General features: G+C 44.1%; 1 protein-coding gene and 1 long non-coding RNA gene across 4 annotated transcripts in view; both read left to right on the top strand.

Moving 5' to 3' along the window:
* The window catches only part of LOC125920120 (uncharacterized), a 34,535-nt gene extending 16,090 nt beyond the window's left edge, over positions 1-18,445 (top strand). Inside the window, exon 2 of the long non-coding RNA XR_007456947.1 lies at positions 1-18,445. This exon is cut by the window's left edge and continues 15,060 nt beyond it. This is a non-coding gene — a long non-coding RNA (uncharacterized LOC125920120).
* Positions 1-18,572, top strand: part of ETV6 (ETS variant transcription factor 6) — a 251,572-nt gene that overhangs the window by 128,329 nt on the left and 104,671 nt on the right. The window lies entirely within an intron of this gene.

Below are 18,572 nucleotides of genomic sequence, written 5' to 3' on the forward strand. Positions count from 1 at the left end.
ATGTTCCTTCTGCATTAATTCTAGAGACAAACTAAACTTTGGAGTCAGGTATGGATTTGACTCCCACCTTTGCCATTACCAGCTGGTCGAATTTTAGAATCACTGTATCATCTTTTTTGAACTGCTTTTCCTCATTGGTAAGATGAGAAATAACAGCTCCTTGGCAGGGATTAAGATATAATGGAGAATACGTTACAATATGCGTGGCCAGTAGTATAGTTCCTTAATCAATGCTGACTGTCATTTTTGTTATTAGTCATACATTTAAAGATGATTATCTTGTCCCTTCAGTCTTGTTTCCATGTTGGGCCTCTGCTCACCTGAGACGAATCCTCCTGGATAATTTACCATTCTGGTCTTCCTCCTGAGTGCCCTTCTGTCCCTGTTCTTCCAGTTTTATTAATATTTGTGTGAAAATGTGGTTGGGGCTCCTCGGTGGCTCAGTTGGTTAAGCATCCAACTTCAGCTCAGGTCTTGATGTCATGGTTTGTGAGTTCGAGCCCCGCTTCAGGCTCTGTGCCGACAGCTCAGAGCCTGGAGCCTGCTTCAGATTCTGCCTGTCTGTCTCTTTCTGTCTGTCTGTCTCTCTCTCTCTCTGCCCCTCCCCACTCATGCTCTGTCTCTCTCTGTCTCAAAAATAAACAAACACTAAAAAAAATTTTAGAAAACGTGTTCTGCACACCAACTGGGCTAAGGGGAACGGGAGTAGGACATCCGTTAGGTGTAAACGAATTGTTGACTAAATCAGTAGGCACTTCATCAGTGTGACATAAGGTGATAGCATTTTAGTATCGATGTCGTACTCAGGTTGACCATTTTTACTCGGACTGTGGCCAAAGTCAGAATTCTCCTCCCTTATGCTTCAGTGGATTTTTTTTAAGCTAAATGTGTGCCTTTACATTTAATCCTATTAAATTTCATTTAAGCTGGCTGAGGCAATTTGGATCTTATGTTCATCCCTCTTGAGAATCTCTTCTACTGTATGTCAAACAGCTTAGATGAGAAGTCCCTATAGGCCTTTATGTTAATTATTTGGAAGGACAGGATTGAATGGGACAAGATCAGTGAAGAAGCCCTGTGGCATACTACTCGAGAGTGTCTTCCAGGTAGGTACAGACTGATCTTTGTAATTTATAAGTATGTTGTGGTTATGTAGTGTTTTATGACATATAAATCTCTTTTTGTGTGCCATGCATTAGATATGCCATAAGTGACACATCATCATTTTTGCAAATGTGCACAATGGTACTACATTCCAATTTAACCCGTAAGAAAATGCAAACTGTCGGATTATTTGCTGAAGTCAAAGATGCACTCCTTGGCTCTCCTAGCAAATCTTTACTAACTACCCTCTTTCACTTTGCTTGTCTGCTCGTGATGAACCTAAAACCTTACAGTTAGGCTTTTGGAAAAGGTCTTCTTGGATCTGTGGCAGTAAACAGATGGTTAATCAATTTATATGCTCTCCGTGCTTTTCAAAGAGAAAAAGGAGAGTTGTAGGTTTGCCAGGGATGAGTTTTTAAACCTGGCCACACAGCTAAAATATATCTGAAATCTACTGGGTGAGAGAGAGCGTCTTTTGTTCTTTTACCATAACAATATGTATATGTGTATATTTGGATGTTTTCTTCCAGTGAACACTTATGACAATGGGTTGTGTATTTTATTTTTCATTTTAAAGTGGACTCTGTGGAACGTTCACTAATGTAATAGGAAGACAGAGGGATTGGGGCATCACTGGGAAATGCTTGGAATTAACCCATTATATGATGTTCATGGTAATGAGTTCAGAAGGATAGCTTTTCTCGCTTATGTGCTATTTCTCTCTAAATATCTTTTCAGAAAGTTCTCAAAAAGTAACTTGCAACTGTAAGGTCAAAAGACTATGCCACCTTGGTTTGTATGTGTATACAATTATATATAAGTTAGCCTCTGGGTGTTGACCCAAGAAATGCAATTCAATGATTTCTGTGTGTAAGAAAAATCTGGGAAGCGTACATATATGTAAACCAATGACTGCAGGTCTGTGACTGGCTGAAGGAGGAAGTGGGTGCTAGCTTTTGAGGGGCTCAGGGTATGCCATCCTGATGAGTTCAGATTTCACCCTGAAGGTTGTAGGGTGGCTCAAGGGAATTTAAATAGGAAAGAGACGCGATCAGATTTACGTTTAAAAGCTTTCATAGGTAGCAACACAGAGGACGGGGTGAGGTAAAAAGCTGTTGCACTGATCCAGGTAAGAAAAAATACAAGTCTAAACTAAGGCAGGGGCAGTGGGGATGGAGTGAACTGGAAATACGCAATTGACATTAAGTAGATTCATTGGGCAAGGGTTAGCGACAGATCAGATGAGAAGGTTGAGAGCAAGAAGCAGAAAAGATGGCTCTTTGTAAAGGGCCCATTATGTAGGGTGTCAAGGTGAGAAGGAGGCGCCTGTGCAGAAGAAGCACAGGGAGAAAGAGGAGGGAAATCCTGGACAGACCAAAGAAAGCGGATTTGGGGAAGGAGAGAATGATCCTGAACAACCAAGTACCGTGAGAGGTCAGAGAAGATGAGGACTAAGGGAGTCATCAGTGACTCGGGCAGAACAGTTTTTGAGGTGGGGAGAGGCCAGCGCCGACCTGACTGCTGTAAATTGAAGCGTGGAAAAAAGTGATGGTAGGTGTCCCTTTGGCTGACCGTGGATTAGAATAGATCAGAGAGGAGTGGGGGAGGGGCAGCCGTGGGTAAAGGGAGGTTTCGTTTGTTCAGTGGCAGGTGTTCGTCCATGAAGAATTGCTGGTGAGAGTTGAGAGCTGAAAACAGAGGAGAAGTAAGGGGTGACTGAGGGAACTAGGTCTTGTAGAAATGGGAGAAAACGAGATACAAAATAAAAATGGAGGCGTTCCTTTGTGTTCAATAGGAGGATGGGTTCATTCCACTGAAACAAGAAGAAAGGCATGTAGAAAAATACAGCTGGATGAGGGCAGGCTGGAAGGTAATGAGAATTCCCCCACGGAATTCATTCCCGCCCCCCACCCCCCACCCTACAGAGAAGCCACACATGGAAGAGGTAGCAGTTAAAAGGCAACGGGAGAGTGGCCGAGTAAGCCAGAGATTGGTTGCTTGGCAAACTGGGGGACCTGGCATTGCCTCCCAGCAGGAGACGGGGCATCTGTGTTGGTATACAGGTCGGTCCGTCTGTGTGATTTTCCCCTGTGCTGGTCAGCACTGTGGTATAGCTGGGAAGAAAGGAGATGGCCAGATTCATTCTTTCTGAAAGTACGGAGCGCCTGCTGTATACCAGGTACGTACGTTCCATATCATTGAGAGGCAGCAGCTAACAAAATAGAGGAGTGAGGAAGAAAGCGGTGCTGCTCTCTGGGTTAAATGTATTCCAAGCACGGAGAGCTGTGAAGGCCTTGAGGAGGAAGGGTGTACTAAAAAGGCACAGCGACGAAGCAAGCGTGTCTGAAATGATGTCTGTCTGGCAGGTGAGGGACACTCGGGTTTGGAAGGAGGGGTGGGAACAGAATTTGGGAAGACCCTTCAGGCCATTGTAAAGAGTTTGGCTTTTAATTTGCCAGTGAAAATTTTAAGCAGAGGACTGACATAGTCCGACTTTGATTTTTAAAGAATCACTCTGGCTGCTGGAGAGATAAGAGGAGGGAGAGTATAAGGAGGGAGGGAGGAGCCTAAAAGCAGAGAAACCTACTAGGAGCCTGTTAAATAGTAAGTCTAGGGAGCCATGATAGAAGGTTAGGCCACGCATATTCCTACCTCAGGGCCTTTGCACTTCCTGTTCTCTGTGTCTGGGATCCTCTTCTTCTAGATATTCCCATGGCCCACACCCTCCCCTCCTTCAGATGTCTGCTTAATGTGAGTCCTTCATAGCAGCCCTCATGCCCTCACCAGCACACCCTTTCCATGACATTTTTTTTCTCCATAAAACTTAACCACCATTTGACGTTCTACTTGTTTATTTATTTATTGTCTATCCTGACAAGAATGCAAGGTTTTTAAGAACAGAGATTTCACTCTGTTTTGTCCATTGCCGTGTGCCTGCTCCCTAGAGCCATGCCTTCCCTGAGGAGGTGCTCCATAAATATTGGTTGACTCAATTAAGGAATGAAGTGCTCCTGTCTCCCTTATCACCAATTCCCCCTCCGCCATTACAATTAGTAGGAACAATGGCAGTGATAATATTCCATTTCCTTACTGCCTCTCCCTTTCTGTAAAGATGAGGTACACCGGGCTTCATCGGTCTTCCTCTGCAGAGTAGAAGTAACTCACTAAGCCATGGAGTCGATTTCGTGGCTCCTCATGCAGCAAGCAGCCTTGCCTTTGGTTTGTGTCCGTCTTTGCGTCTGTTTAGTCACGTCGCTCACGCTCTTCAGAATCCTCTAGCTTAAACTCTTGAGTAATTCTGGACAGTGGAGTTAGCTGGGAACTTGAGAACCAGATGAAGGATTCTGCCAATAGCATGCCGTATGTGCTTGGCATCTAATTTTGGCATTCGCTTTAGCAGGTTTGATTGCATAATTCAGGCATTGGCGACAAAAAGTGACCACATATCCAGGGAGGGGAGGATTGGGAGGCACAAGATGGAAGCTGTTCTAGGGATTCAGAGAATGGGCTAGGGCTCTTGTTTTTAAAAAGATGCCCACGTTTCCAGCGCCCTTGGGATTCTTCCAGGCCTCCCGCATAGACCATCATGGAGTATTTACTTCCTTTGGGGACTGCAGGATGATGCTCTTGTGGTCCTTCCATAGCAAGTCTCCATTTTATTATATATATTTTTTTTATGCCTGCATCCTGTGTTTTGAAATATTTTCTCGCCTACAAAATCTGTATCAATTAAGTACAACTTAATTTGTTTTCCCACTTTTTCCTAATTAAAGACCTATATCTATAGACAGCTATCCGAACTTCCAAGTATGACAAAACTGCAAAGAGCGTATGTAATTGACATGATTCCAAAATAAAAGCCAAGAATGTGTAGATTTCACACCCACACCCTCATTGTGGGTCAATAAAGGCTTCCTGATCATTTTGAATGTGCAAATACGATGCCTTTTGAGCACCCTCAGTTCGTTCCTAGAAGAGAGACTTTATTGTGGTTTGTTTTGTTTTCAGTGTGTGGAATTTTAAGTTGTGAGTGAAAGAGCACTCGGCATCACGAGGCAGGACAAGAGATCTGTCCCTCAGCAGACAGGTGATCATGGGCAAGTCTCTTGGAGAGGAGAGAAGCATGAGAGTTCTGAACCGGGTGACTTCTAAAGAGTCTTCCACTGTGAAACTGCAGCAATCTTTCACACATGTCCATGCCTGTTGTCTCTTTTTGCAGCCTTCAGGGTTAATGAGAGCTCTCGGGAACACTGTGACCTTAGAGGGAACTGGCTTACATCAAGAGAGCAGATGCCAGCTCCCTCTAGTACTCTCCTGGGCACATGACCCACTCCCTTTTTGAAACCCTGAATCTTTACATCACTGGTAAGTGCCTGTATAATTGATACTGTTGCCAGTGATCAAACACGGAGATTACCAAATGATAGAGCTGGAAGAGACCCTAAGGTATTATCTAGTCCAATTATGGCCCCCAGACACCTATGTGTCTGAAAAAAGAGATGGGGGCGGGTCTGTGAGCCAACTCTAGTATTCCAGATGCCCTATGGTAATTCTATATTTGAGGATAATACTGTAAGATTAATCAAGCTAGGGAAGCATGAGGTTCCTCTGCTTTTGGCAGGAATTATCAATATGTGGATAAATCAGGTGTTCCTAGTAACTGCTCGTGGGGAAGCAAAAGCTTTCGAAAACCAAATGCCTGTAGCTGTGTTGTCCAGTACGATTAGCCACTGGCCACGTACGGAGCACTTGAAACAGAGCTAATCCCTAAGTATGCTGTCAGTGCTAAATGCGTACCAGACTTCAAAAACTTAGTAGAAAAATGTGAAGTTGGGGCGCCTGGGTGGCTCAGTCAGTTAAGCGTCCGCCTTCGGCTCAGGTCATGATCTCGTGGTCCGTGAGTTTGATCCCCGCGTCGGGCTCTGTGCTGACCGCTCGGAGCCTGGAGCCTGTTTCAGATTCTGTGTCTCCCTCTCTCTCTGCCCCTCCCCCATTCATGCTCTGTCTCTCTCTGTCTCAAAAATAAATAAACGTTAAAAAAAAATTAAAAAAAAGAAAAATGTGAAGTATCTTACGTTTTTAGATTGGTTACATATTTAAGTGATAATATTTTAGATATATCAAATTAAAAAAGTAATTAAAAGTAATGTAAAGCCTTTCCTTTTACTTCTTTTTACTGTGGGGCCTACACATCTCAAATCACATCGTGTGGTTTCCATTGTACTTCTGTTAGAAGCTGTGGTCTGTTGTGAGAGATTTCTGGGCGGTGAAGTGTCTGGGACTCGTTCTTTATTTGGTAGAGCCACAAAGTGAGATCAGAGAGGTTAGGCCACTTGTTCAGGATCACACAGCAAGTTGGTAGCTGAACCAGGATTAGGCCAGTGTGCTTTCCATTGCTGAAAACAGCCTCAGGGTTCACAGTGATTTGTTTTACTAGGGGTCTGTAAAATTGCTTCTTTGAGTAAATGCCGAGGTTCTTGTATAGATGATTGGCAGTTGTGTCCCTCCAGAATCAAATCCAACCAAAAACAAAAAGAAAAGAAGGAAGAGAAGGAGAGAGAAAAGGCTTTCCCTTTAAAGGACCCAGTGAGAAATTGCAGTTTTCATTCTTGAGCAGATTTCCTTTACCCCCAGCACCCTGGCGTGGAACATTAATTGCTGAAGAAAACCGCAATAAGAAAACATTGACAAGGAGTGCAGCCCTCATTCAGCATGCTTTCCCCTTCAACGCAGCAAGAATCCCTCATTAAAAGATTAAGGCTGACCAAAAATAAATTGTCTCTTGGTCCCCAGGCAGTTCATTTGACATCATTTCCACAGGATTAGGGACCCCAATGGCATGTGTTTAGCATGGGGCTATGTTAATACTACATAGGATTATTCTCAAAAGTTTTAAAATATATTTTTAAGTATTGAACTACTACTAATTAAGACTTTGATGTGACTAATAACTATGATATTTTGCCCACAAATGGGGACTTTTCTCCCCGCCCCCCACACCAGTGTGTAACCAAACCCAGCAATTCTACCTTAAAAAATTTATAAAAAGCAGACCATGACGTATAGCAACATCATGATCACTTGAGGAATTGTGTAATTATATGGAATGGAAATTTAGCCTCTACTGCACGCGGTCCTTGGTCCCTTCTCTGAGCCATCATTTCTCGTCTTTGTGTTTTTTTATGGTTATCCATATTGTACGTGTAGGGTTTAAAGAAGCTAAAAATTTTATAAGGTACGTTACAAAATCTTTTGTGCCCCCTCCCCCTACTCTACATCCCTACTCTTGATTTCCTGCCCACCAGAGGCAACCACTTTTATATCTTTCAACTGGTTCTTTAGTCATTTACCTCCATTTCTTAAATCACACACTCAGGGTGCCTGGGTGGCTTAGTCAGTTGAACATCTAACTCTTGACTTAAGCTCGGGTCACGATCCAACAACCGAGCCCCACGTCGGGCTCCATGCTGAGTCCCTCTCCCCTGCTTTCTCTCTCTCTCTCTCTCAAATAAAATAAAATAAAAAATTAAATTACACACTGACATTGCTACTTATTTCTTTTTCAGTTCTAGACATTATCCTTTCTTATCCCACTGTAGAAGATGACACTTTATCTCTTTTGTCCCCTACCCCTAGCCCTACCATAGAAGCATCCAGGTAGTCATAATTTCAGACAGGTCACTATTTAGTGTTTCCATGCTGTCATTATATAAATGCGATCATATCTGACTCACGTACTCTATTAAGATTGCTTTTCTTTACTGTAACTTCTGGTTTTCCCTGGAGTTAATAACTATGGTGTTTTTACCATGTACTTCCATTTTTAATGTACTGATAACTTAATTTTTATGTACTCATTGCTAATTCACCTTTCTCAGATGCAGTGGGTGTTAACAAATCCTGGAGCAAGAGTCTGAGAACCTTCCACCTTCTCTGGTCTTGGCTTTCGCGTGGTGCTCCGCTGCCATCTGGGCCTTTCTTCACTTCACCTCCTCTTTGAGTTTGATTCCATTTCCTGAATTCCATGCCTTTTCTTGTCTTAGTTTATTTTCTAGCTTTAATGGAGGACAGTTTTCAATAGCTTCCTAGGGATGGGGCGGGGCTAGAGGGGAAGTAAAATTGTTGAAAACTTGCACGTCAGAAAATATCTTTCCTCTCTCCCCATATTTGATAGTTGGACTTAATAAGTTGCCTAAGGATACAGTTCTAGGCAGGAAGTAAGTTTCCCCCAGAATTTTGAAGGCACTGGTCCATTGTATTGTCTTTCAGTGCTGCTGTTGCAAAGACCGTGCCTTCCTGACTCTTAATCCTTGGTGTGTAACTTGTTTTGTTTGCTTATTTGTCCTCCGGGAGTATTTTTATCCTCCGCATTCTAAATTCACTGTCATGTGCCTTGGCGTGGGTCTGTGTTAGTCCATTCAGGCCATTGCAGACCTGACACTTATTTCCTTCAGTTCTGGGAAATTTCCTCCCCTGTTTTCTCAGTTCTTTCCCTGGAACTCCCATTATTAGGACGTTGGTCCTATGATTTTCTTATCTTCTCTTGTTATTTTCCACCTGCTTGTAGTTTGAACTCCTCTTTGGGAGATTCCTTAACGTTTATTTCCCACTCCTTCTATTGAGTTTTTAATCCTGGGGTCATACCTTTAATGTGCATGGGGGTATTTTTGTTGTTGTTCTGGACACGTTCCTCATTATAACCTCTTGTCCTTCTCTCAGAGTCGCAACATCTTCTCTTACTTATGGAAGGATAATAATGATGATGATGATGATGATGATGATGATTAGTTTTTCCTACATTGTCTGTCTTTTCTCCATGACGCCTTCTTCTGGCCGTTTTGAGGTTTTTTTGTTTGTTTTTGGCTGGGTGGTATTTTTTGTTTCACTCTCTGCCTTTCCTCTTTTATACCCAAACATCTGGTGATCTCTGCTTGTCCGCTCATATCTGAGAGTTGTTGGAGTACTGACTGGAAGTTCTACATGCATGGGTGGGCTTACCCACGAGGGTGGCAAGTCTGGGTATTTCCTTGACATACATACCTTTGTTATGAATATCTCGACGTCTTTTGTCTTTAGCTACATTCCGCAGAGACAGACAGGTAGCCATCCTGGAGGGCTTAAGTCTAGCTGCCAACCTCCTGGGAGAGCAGCGAGAGGAAATGGGCTGGCGTGGGGGTGGGGGAATCTCACTGGTTGCCACATACACATCCTTTTACTCCTCCATATATAAGTTTTAAGTTAATTCCACCTGGCCATTTTGGTTTCAGTTCTTTCTGAATTCACTCTACTTTATTGTCTCTGGTGCATAAACTTCTAATCTTCTGCCGTGATAGGAAAGGAGCAGTGGCTCAGCTGTCCAGATTTTCAGATGTAACCAGTGCCATCAATTGCCCAGCCTTTGAGGGTCCCTGCCCTATAAATCTGGTTGTTTCCCAGCTTTTCTTACTATGAGGTTAGCATTCTACTTCCCTGCGTCTGCTAAGTAAATTACCATTGGTTCATCTGCTTTCTAGTTTCTGATTTGTGCTTCTCTTCTTCTCCTCCTCTTTTCCTCCCCCTCGCTCTTCCCCTCGCTCTTATCTCCTCTCCTGGTGTTTTAGTCCTTGTGCTTTCTTACAAATCTTTTCGCTGTTATTTTAAGAAGTTTAGGGAAAGAGAGCAGAGCTAAAATTAACTTCATCAAAGACTGATGAATTTTGACAGTCTCTCTGCCACAGGGAGGGATTGTCTTAAGTGTGTGTGTTTCGTATATATCGAACTTCGAACTTGAACTTCGTATATATGGAGCTTCTCAGGAGGAAGCTTTTTTGTTAATTGAAATTATTATTACGATTGATAAGTTTTTACCCTTAGACTAGTACAACTTGTGTCACAAAGTATCGCCTGCATGGAAGTCTTGTGAGGCACTACATATAGGGCAGGTAGTTGTATTTTTGTGTTCCTGTGCCCTCTTGAGGGATAAAGTTTTATGTCCCCGTTATAGGAAATCAGTGGAAGAACTGGATTAACCCAGTTAGATTTTTGTTTTGTTTTTACACCAATACCCTTTCATTAATAAAGAAGTCAACATATGAAGTACTCATAGACTAGTTAATATACATAAAGCTCTTAGAATCATGACTGGCACACAGCACTATGTAAATGTTAACTGCTACTCTTATTATTATATGCTCTTGTCTTGATAGTACTTCTGAATATTCCAAGAGTTACATCCAATGGTTCCCAAGCCCAGCCGCACTGCAGATTCACTTGATGATCTTTTAAAAAAGATTACACTTCCCACCTCAGACCTCCTTCATCAGAGTCTTCAGGGCTGGGTTCCAAGTACCTAACAAAACACAGCTCCAATTTTCTGGGGAAGAGATAAGCGAGACATTTCGAGAACCACTCCTAGGAGGGTGTTGTCACATCACTGATGGAAATTATGTGGATGATGGTTGAAGAAGACTGCAAAGGAGCCAGCTCTGGGAGCTGAGACTAAAGGCAAAGTAGATATACACAGCAAATAAATAAATAAGTATACACACACGCATACCCAGAGCTGGAAACCAAGTCATTATACCTGGCCGTCGTTCTGTACAGAACATTTAGGCAGTAAAGTCACCCTCTTTCTTTACGCTGTTTTGCTCTTTTATTTAGATCAGATTTTACCTGGATAGAAGAATTATCAAAAGAGGTTCAAGTGGATGGATGTGCATTTCTTCCTGCTCTCCCAGTAGCAGACGTTTGTGAAGCATTGGCCAGAGTCAGCTAAGCATTTACTTTAGACGAGATCCGCACTCCTAAAGGGGACTCATGCAGTCTTCAGATGGATTACATTTAAATTAATCCTTGTTCAGACTCAGGTCTCATCTGCTAGTAGGGTTCAATTTTCATTCATCTACTGTAAAACCAAACAACCCTTATTTGTGGCTAAGGGAGAGAGGAAAGAGAGGAAATAAAAAAAGCGTTACATTTTATTTCCATGTAAGTGACTCAGAAGGCACTAAATGGTTACTTATTTGAGAATTAATAGCAACCCTTTGTTTAACTAAAACAGTTGGTGTTAGAAGAATAATTTATAGAATAATGGAATTATAGATTATATAACTATATAATAATTCATAGAAATCACAGTTAGGGGCTGGGGAGGAGGGGTGGGTGACAAAAAAAAAATGCCAAATCGCAGAGTGACCAGATTCATGTCCACTAATGTTTTACATTATCCAAATTTTAATGCTTGATTTTAAGGAATATTCCCTTATCATTTATAAAACATTTATCTTGAGATTCTCTCCATACTTGGTGTTGGAACAATGGAGAATGATCCAGGCTTTCCGTTGGGAAAATAACAATAGCTAGCCCTTACTGCATGCTAACTGCATGCCAGGCACTGTCCTAAGCACTTTTCCATCTGCTAGCTAATTTAATCCTCATCAGGGCCCTGGAGAAGGTTCTGTTAAGATAAACGAAGTGAGGGGCGCCTGGGTGGCTCAGTTGGTTAAGTGTCCGACTTCGGCTCAGGTCATGATCTCGAGGTTCATGGGTTTGAGCCCCCGTGGGGCTCTGTGCTGACAGCTTGGAGCCAGGCGCCTGCTTGGGATTCTGTATCTCCCTCTCTCTCTGCCCCTTCCCCGCTCGTGCTTTGTCTCTCTCTCTCTCGAAAATAAATAAACGTTAAAAAAAATTAAAAATGAAAAAAAAGATAAATGAAGCGAAAGCATGAGAGGCTTACTTGCTGGTAAGTGAGTGGTGTAGCCCTCCTATTTGCCTAGCTGCTTTCCTTGTACAGCTTTGGGTTGCTCACCACAGGTGCCTGGCCCAGAGGACGTTATGTTCCGGACTGGGCTGGCCAGGGCTGTAGAAGGTGTTTTAGACATAAGCCAAAGGAAGCTAATACAGGCCTCCTCTTCCTTCCACATGCTGTCTCAATTCCAGACCAACAGTAACTCTCTTAAGGGACTATTAGGTGAGGCGAGGCTCAGAGAACTTCGGTAAATTACTCAAGCTCACACAAATGGACAGTGCCAGTCAGAATTCAATCCAAATTAGATTCCAAAGCCAGTGGAATACCTCCCTTCTTCTCTTAATATTACCTTTTGCTCTGTGTCGCCTCTCAGGAGGTGGGAAATAAAGCCAGGGATGAGTGGGTACCTCTACTCACAGTTACTTCGTGTAGCACTGTGTGACCCTTCAGTCTGTTTTCCAGGCATAAGCCTGGCTGAATGGCAAATAAAGCCCAGGCAGAACGGCAGCCTTCCCCATTTATGCCTGGAAGATATAACACTCTTTTTGCATTGGCACCAGAGAACTGTGCCCACCAGCTCTGATTCTTTTCTTCTCCCTTCACTACCCCCCCCCCCAACTTCATCAAGAAGATATGAATGCTGAGATCATCTCAGAGAAATCTAGAATAAATACCATGAGAAAATGGTCCCCCTGGAAGGCATCTTGTTCTCCTGCTGTTTGTAATTGTGAAGAGCTCAGCAACTGGGCAGCTGGATGGGTATAAATATAGCCCAGAGCACTGACGCCCGCTGAATCCTGCTTTCTTAGAAGCACAATGGGAACCCACGGAAATCAGGGAAAGAGCAGTAAAGCCCAGTCAATCAATCAGCCTCCCTCCCTCCCCTCTCCCTTTCTCACTCCCTCTCTCCATCCTTAACCTCAGTGTGGGTGTGAGGATAGAAGCAGCTTTTAAGAGTGCACTTAAAATAGTTCTTGGAACTGGACGCTGGCTAAACTCAAAGACAGGGAAGATGCTACCTCCCAAACCGGCCCCTGTCCGACCTGTAAGCCCAGGACTAGTTTGACCATTCTGGTGGGAAATCTCAGGAGCCCGTGCATCCTCAGCCCAGCTGCTTGGGTACAAGCAACATTTCTAGCATGAGCTCCAGGCATTTGGTGCCTCCATATTCAGATATCTTATTCTAACCAGACTCAGCTGCCTAATGCCCGGGGATTAAAAATAGCCTCCCAGTGCTAGCTATGGAATTGAAGGAGAAATACTCAGGGAGTAGAGAGGTCAGCTTTACTCCGGGCCCCCGATTCTCATACCTGTGGGTTTCATTGCATCTAAGCGTTTAATCCCTTCAGGTTATTTTAGTCTTGTGCTATACCATTGCCTATTTTGTGTGGCTGTTTAAGATAAAACGGTCATCCCAGGTTTGTGGGCATTGGTATCATTAGGAGTCTGGGTTTTGGCAGGAGAAAGCCATTATTTTGCTTGGTGGTTCCCGGAAACAAATTGTGTCTAGTTATCTTTCCATGCAGACATCAATGGTATTTGCTATTGATGCATACATTTATTGGTTTTTTTCTTTCCCATTTGGCAGTGAATACTTCACAGAAAAGAATCCTGTCCTCTACTTTCAGTGCAACTGTCCACAAAGCTTAATAAATGGTCTTACATGACTTTGCTGTGTTTTGTGACTGTTGAGCTGATTGAAACAACCATTCTTTAATGTCCACAGCACCCTTCTAGAAGATGGCACAAATACTGTGTCATTTCATAACATTCCATTGTTTAAGGTTCCGTGTGCACCAGCGGTCTAAGAGCAATCTGTGTGCATGTGTGTTTTTAATTGTTTCGTTGGATGGGAGCTGCATCTATGCTTTTTTTATTTATTTTTTTTAATTTCTAAGATTGCCTCCTCCAAATTGAACCTCAGAGTGTAATATTTGTAAAAAAAAAAAAATAAGGAACAGTTAAAGCAGAGTATATTTAAAATATAAATTTAAACACGGATAAACTGAAGAAGGCCTGATGTTGGAAGAATGGTAGGTCCGTCGGTTCACCGGTCGCCGGAGCGCCTCAAGCACAGAACCTTCCTCACAAAACATCCTGCTTTCCAATTGCTTGTCCTTGGGACCGGAGCCGTGCTAGGAGAGGAACGCCAGCTGTTCTGGCCTTGGTAGGGACTCCAAGGAAATCAGGCCACCGCTTGGAGACTTCACAGAGCCAAAGGGAACATCTTGACTTACAGCCAGGAGCCTTGCAGGTCATAACAGAGTTCTAATGATTGACACCCTGAAAACCATTCACTTGGTACAGGGCCTGGCACAGAGTAAGGACTCACCGAATGTTAGCAAATACGCAAAGGGGCATTCCACCCCTATCTCTTCGCTCAGCTTCCAAAAGCCTAGAAAAATAACATGGGGACTTCGATCGGCACGGCCACAGCAGCGAGTGCATTCCCTCGGCAGATGATGATCGGACGACCTCGGCCACCTTCTCCAGATTTTTCCCTTTGCCCCTGAATCGAGATGCCACTTGGCACGGATGAGCCGCAAACACCTCAGCCTCCGGTTCAGGGACTGTCCCGGAAAGAAGGAGAGGACATCGTATATGAAACTCACTTAAAAAAAAAACAAAAAAAAACTAGTTATATAAAGAAAGAAAAGAAAAAACTAAGATGCGTCCGGGACCAGAGGATAGATTGAGTTGTAGGCTTTTATGTGCATGCCAGAAAGGAAGGGAGAAGAGCCCACCACACTGCATCATCTTCTGTTCCTTGGCCAAGATTCACATCCACCTGTTATGTGCCATTTTCACCTTTGCCCCCTTGTGCACCAGCCCGGTGACACTTACCGTTACCTTTAGCCCTCCCAACCGCCGCAAGCTGGGTGGTGTTATCCCCCGTCTTTGGATGAGGAAACAGACCCTGGAGTGAGGTGACCTGTCCAGGCTCCTCAAAGAAGTCAATAGCAGAGAAAGGACTTGAGCCCAGACCTTCTAATTCCCAGCCCCGTGAGTAGGAATAAAAGAGTGGAAACAGCTGTCCAACCCCCCCGAGTGTTATGAAAAGTATTGTATTAAAAGTACTGACAGCCCCAGAGGTGACACGAATGTTTCTCCATCACTCACCACTGAAACCAGAGCTGTCGCTGGATACTGTCCGTTCCAGAACCCTCAAGGCACTGAGACTGTGAAGTGACAGCTTTCCTCTCTACAAACTTTCTTTCTTTCTCTCTCTCTCTTTTTTTGTTTTGTTTTAAGAAATCGAATAGTGCTGAGGGATAATTTCTTTTTTTTTTTTTTTTTAGTTTATTTAGAGAGAGAGAGATCATGAGCAGGGGAGGGGCAGAGAGAGAAAGGGACAGAGAATCCCAAGCAGGCTACACACTGTCAGCACAGAGCCCGACACGGGACTCAAACTCACGAGCCTGAGCCAAAATCAAGAATCGGATGCTCAACTGATTGAGCCACCCAAGTGCCCCAGGATAATTTCTTGAAATAGGGCTTTATCTCCTTCTTTTTGAGAGGAATTTAGGTGTCCTTTCTTCAGTGAAAGATCCTTTCTGTCCTGTAAGAACCTAGAAATAGTCTGTTGGTCACCCACTGTGATGTTCCCAACAAATCCAAATCATGCCATCAATAAAGCTCAGTTTTTGAGAGGCCATTCATTCTTTTAAGCACTAATATTTGTATTCATGCAGTGTGCTTAGCACCAATCCAGGCACTGGGAACAGAATTGAAAGGATACTCTCTTCAAGAAATTCACAGTTCCTGGGGCGCCTGGGTGGCTCAGTCGGTTAAGCGTCCGACTTCAGCTCAGGTCACGATCTCGCGGTCCGTGAGTTCGAGCCCCGCGTCAGGCTCTGGGCTGATGGCTCAGAGCATGGAGCCTGCTTCGGATTCTGTGTCTCCCTCTCTCTCTGACCCTCCCCCTGTTCATGCTCTGTCTCTCTCTGTCTCAAAAATAAATAAACGTTAAAAAAAAAAATTAAAAAAAAAAAAGAAATTCACAGTTCCCAAACTTCAGCTGTGCCCACAGAGTCCAGGCAACTAGGGAAATTTCAGTATCAGGTAACGGGAGGAAGGCCAGGACCACCAGTTGTTGGCAAGTATGGTTGGGAGGCAAGGTGCTGGTAGTTGGGGGTGGGGGGTGTCTAACGTTACCTTTGGAAACGTGAGCTTAAGGAGCAGACAGCAGAAACCCAGCCATAGCAACTGGGATTCAGCCATAGGACTTGTGTTATGGAGAAGGACTGGAAGATAGGGCTGGGTGGGAAACCCAGATAAGGGACCCCATGACAGCAAAGACTTTTTTTTCCGGGTGACAGAGCAAGGCCCAGTAAAGCCAGCAGTAGTGGTGACTCACTACTGATTCCCTGAACAACTGGTCCCAAGCTTCCTCTTGATAAAGGAGAGGATTGGGCCTGGAGTTTGGGTGGAGCTGGACTTGCAGAAAGGGGGTTAAATAAGTCCAGCTGAAAAGATTATGGGGCCCTAGGGGCAGCCAGCCGAGTATCTTACTACAGCTAAAACACATGGAAAATCAGTCGGACCAATGAGATGCACAGCTCTCTCAGGAGAAAGTGGGCATCCCACGTTGGCATAATCTATAGGAAAGGATTTCAGTTCTGTGGGTCTTGAAGACGAAGTTACAAGGTTGCTAGGATGCTTAGGCTACAAGACGTTTTTGTGTGATCGCCTTATAGTAGAAACAAAAGAACATTCCTGTAGTCTTTACCACGTAAAGGTTGCAGAAGATGAGCTTTTTTATTTTTTTTTTTAATTTTTTTAATGTTTATTTTTGAGAGAGAGAGAGAGAGAGAGCAGGGGAGGGGCAGGGAGAGAGAGGGAGACACAGAATCCGAAGCCGGCTCCAGGCTCTGAGCTGTCCGCACAGAGCGGACATGGGGCTCAAACTCACAAACTGCGAGATCATGACCTGAGGTGAAGTCGGACACCCAACCGACTGAGCCACCCAGGCGCCCCAGAAGATGAGCTTTTTAACAAATATCCATCAACTATCTATTATGTGACTCCGAAGACAAATAAGAAGGTAAAATAGTTCTTGCCCTTGAGGAACTTGTCACCTCTTGGGGAAGACAGATGGCTAACCAGCAAATCAGAATATAGGGTGGTTGGGGTTGTGTATCATGTCATTGACCCACAGAGGAGAAGCAGTTGACTTCAGAAAGGAGAAGGGTTTAAGCTGGGTTGCGAAGGAAAGTAAAAGTAAGGAGTCTGAGGAAAGCAAAGAAATGAAGATTGGTTCTAGAAACAAGCAGCAGCTGGTGGCTGGAGCAAAGGGGTGTGATAGAAAATAAAACCGGAAAGATAGACCTGAAGGGCCTGCTGGGCTAAGCTGAAGAATTGAATTTCTCCCCCAGAATCTACGGGGAGCCATTGACGGGTTTCAGGCAGGGAAGTGATAACATTCCTTTTCGGGAACTATGTGAAAGGTGGGTTGTAAGAGAGATGTCAGGCCAGTTAGGAAGGAGAATGATACTGCTAATGCTCGAGTACTCGCATTTTTCTCCTGTCGCCCGTTGTAGCTCCAGAATTGTAGACTCGTCTACAGAGAAGCCACACGAGTGTGGAATATCAGCTTGTGAGCCACTCCAGAAAGGGTATGCTGGTGGCTGGAAGTTGGGCAGATTGAAAGGCTTCTTGTCATGAGGGAACAAGTTACATTAGGGCACACGTCTAAGGTCGCTGCAGAAAAGTTTAAAGTCTCAGTCACATGGTAGCCATGATGTGTAGAAGAACCAGAATTTCACGGAGTGAAGTTGGCCAAATGCTTTGAAGTTGGCCCCCACCGAAAGCCCACCTACCTTCGCTCTGAGTCGCAATTAAAATCGGAATGTGGCACAGCTGTGTGAGTGGCACACACATTCTCACACATGTCCGATCTCTCGGGTCCATTTTGGTAGTATTTGTTTTCCTTTGAGATAGGAGTTGATTCAGTCACACTTTCTTCTCCTGACAATAACTGCATTTTTTTTTCCTGAGGTAGCCTTCCCTCCAACCGTCTCTTGTTGTTCTTACCCAAGACCCGGTATCTGCCAAAACAAATGTATGTGAGTGATAAACGCTGAGAGGAATGTCTGTTGGACCACAGGAAATTTCCTGTTCAGGAAGAGATCTTGGGAACTTCCTGTGGAGGGGTGCATTGTGGGACTTTTGGCTGCAGGCCCTTGACCACAGCTGCAATTAACTAAAGGCAAGGGGGGGAGGGGAGAGGAAGAAGAGGAGACAGCTACCCACAGACATTTTTATCCATGTAGCCTGAGGAGAGAATGGGCTAATACAGGTTAAAATTTTCCAAGTGATCTGAACGTCTAATGTGCACCAAGGTCACTGGTGCCCAGTCTCCTTTACTGCCACCCATCCTTTACAGCATCCCAGATGCTTCCTTAGGCTTCCTAAAAACAAGCACTGTCGCCTTGTCTTCATGAGTCTTCCTATGCCTCCAGCCCTTGTAAGCCTGTGTGAAGTGTCCACCTCCTCTTGGGCCATACCGACGGGTTGCAATGCCCTGATTATCCTCAGGACCACTCATGGCTACTGGTGTCCACACCTTGGGGTTGGTGATGTGTTCCATCCCGACTCAGGTATGGAAGAGAGAAGAAGCGACACCTTGGCTCTTTGGCTTACCTCTGCCTCAGAAAACATCAAAGAAATGTTACTGAATTATCACAAAAGACTGGGTTAATAATCCAGTTCATAACCACAGTCAAAACCAACAGGACGACCC

Source organism: Panthera uncia, chromosome B4 (genome assembly GCF_023721935.1).
Source record: "Panthera uncia isolate 11264 chromosome B4, Puncia_PCG_1.0, whole genome shotgun sequence".
In the NCBI taxonomy this organism is placed as follows: domain Eukaryota; kingdom Metazoa; phylum Chordata; class Mammalia; order Carnivora; family Felidae; genus Panthera; species Panthera uncia.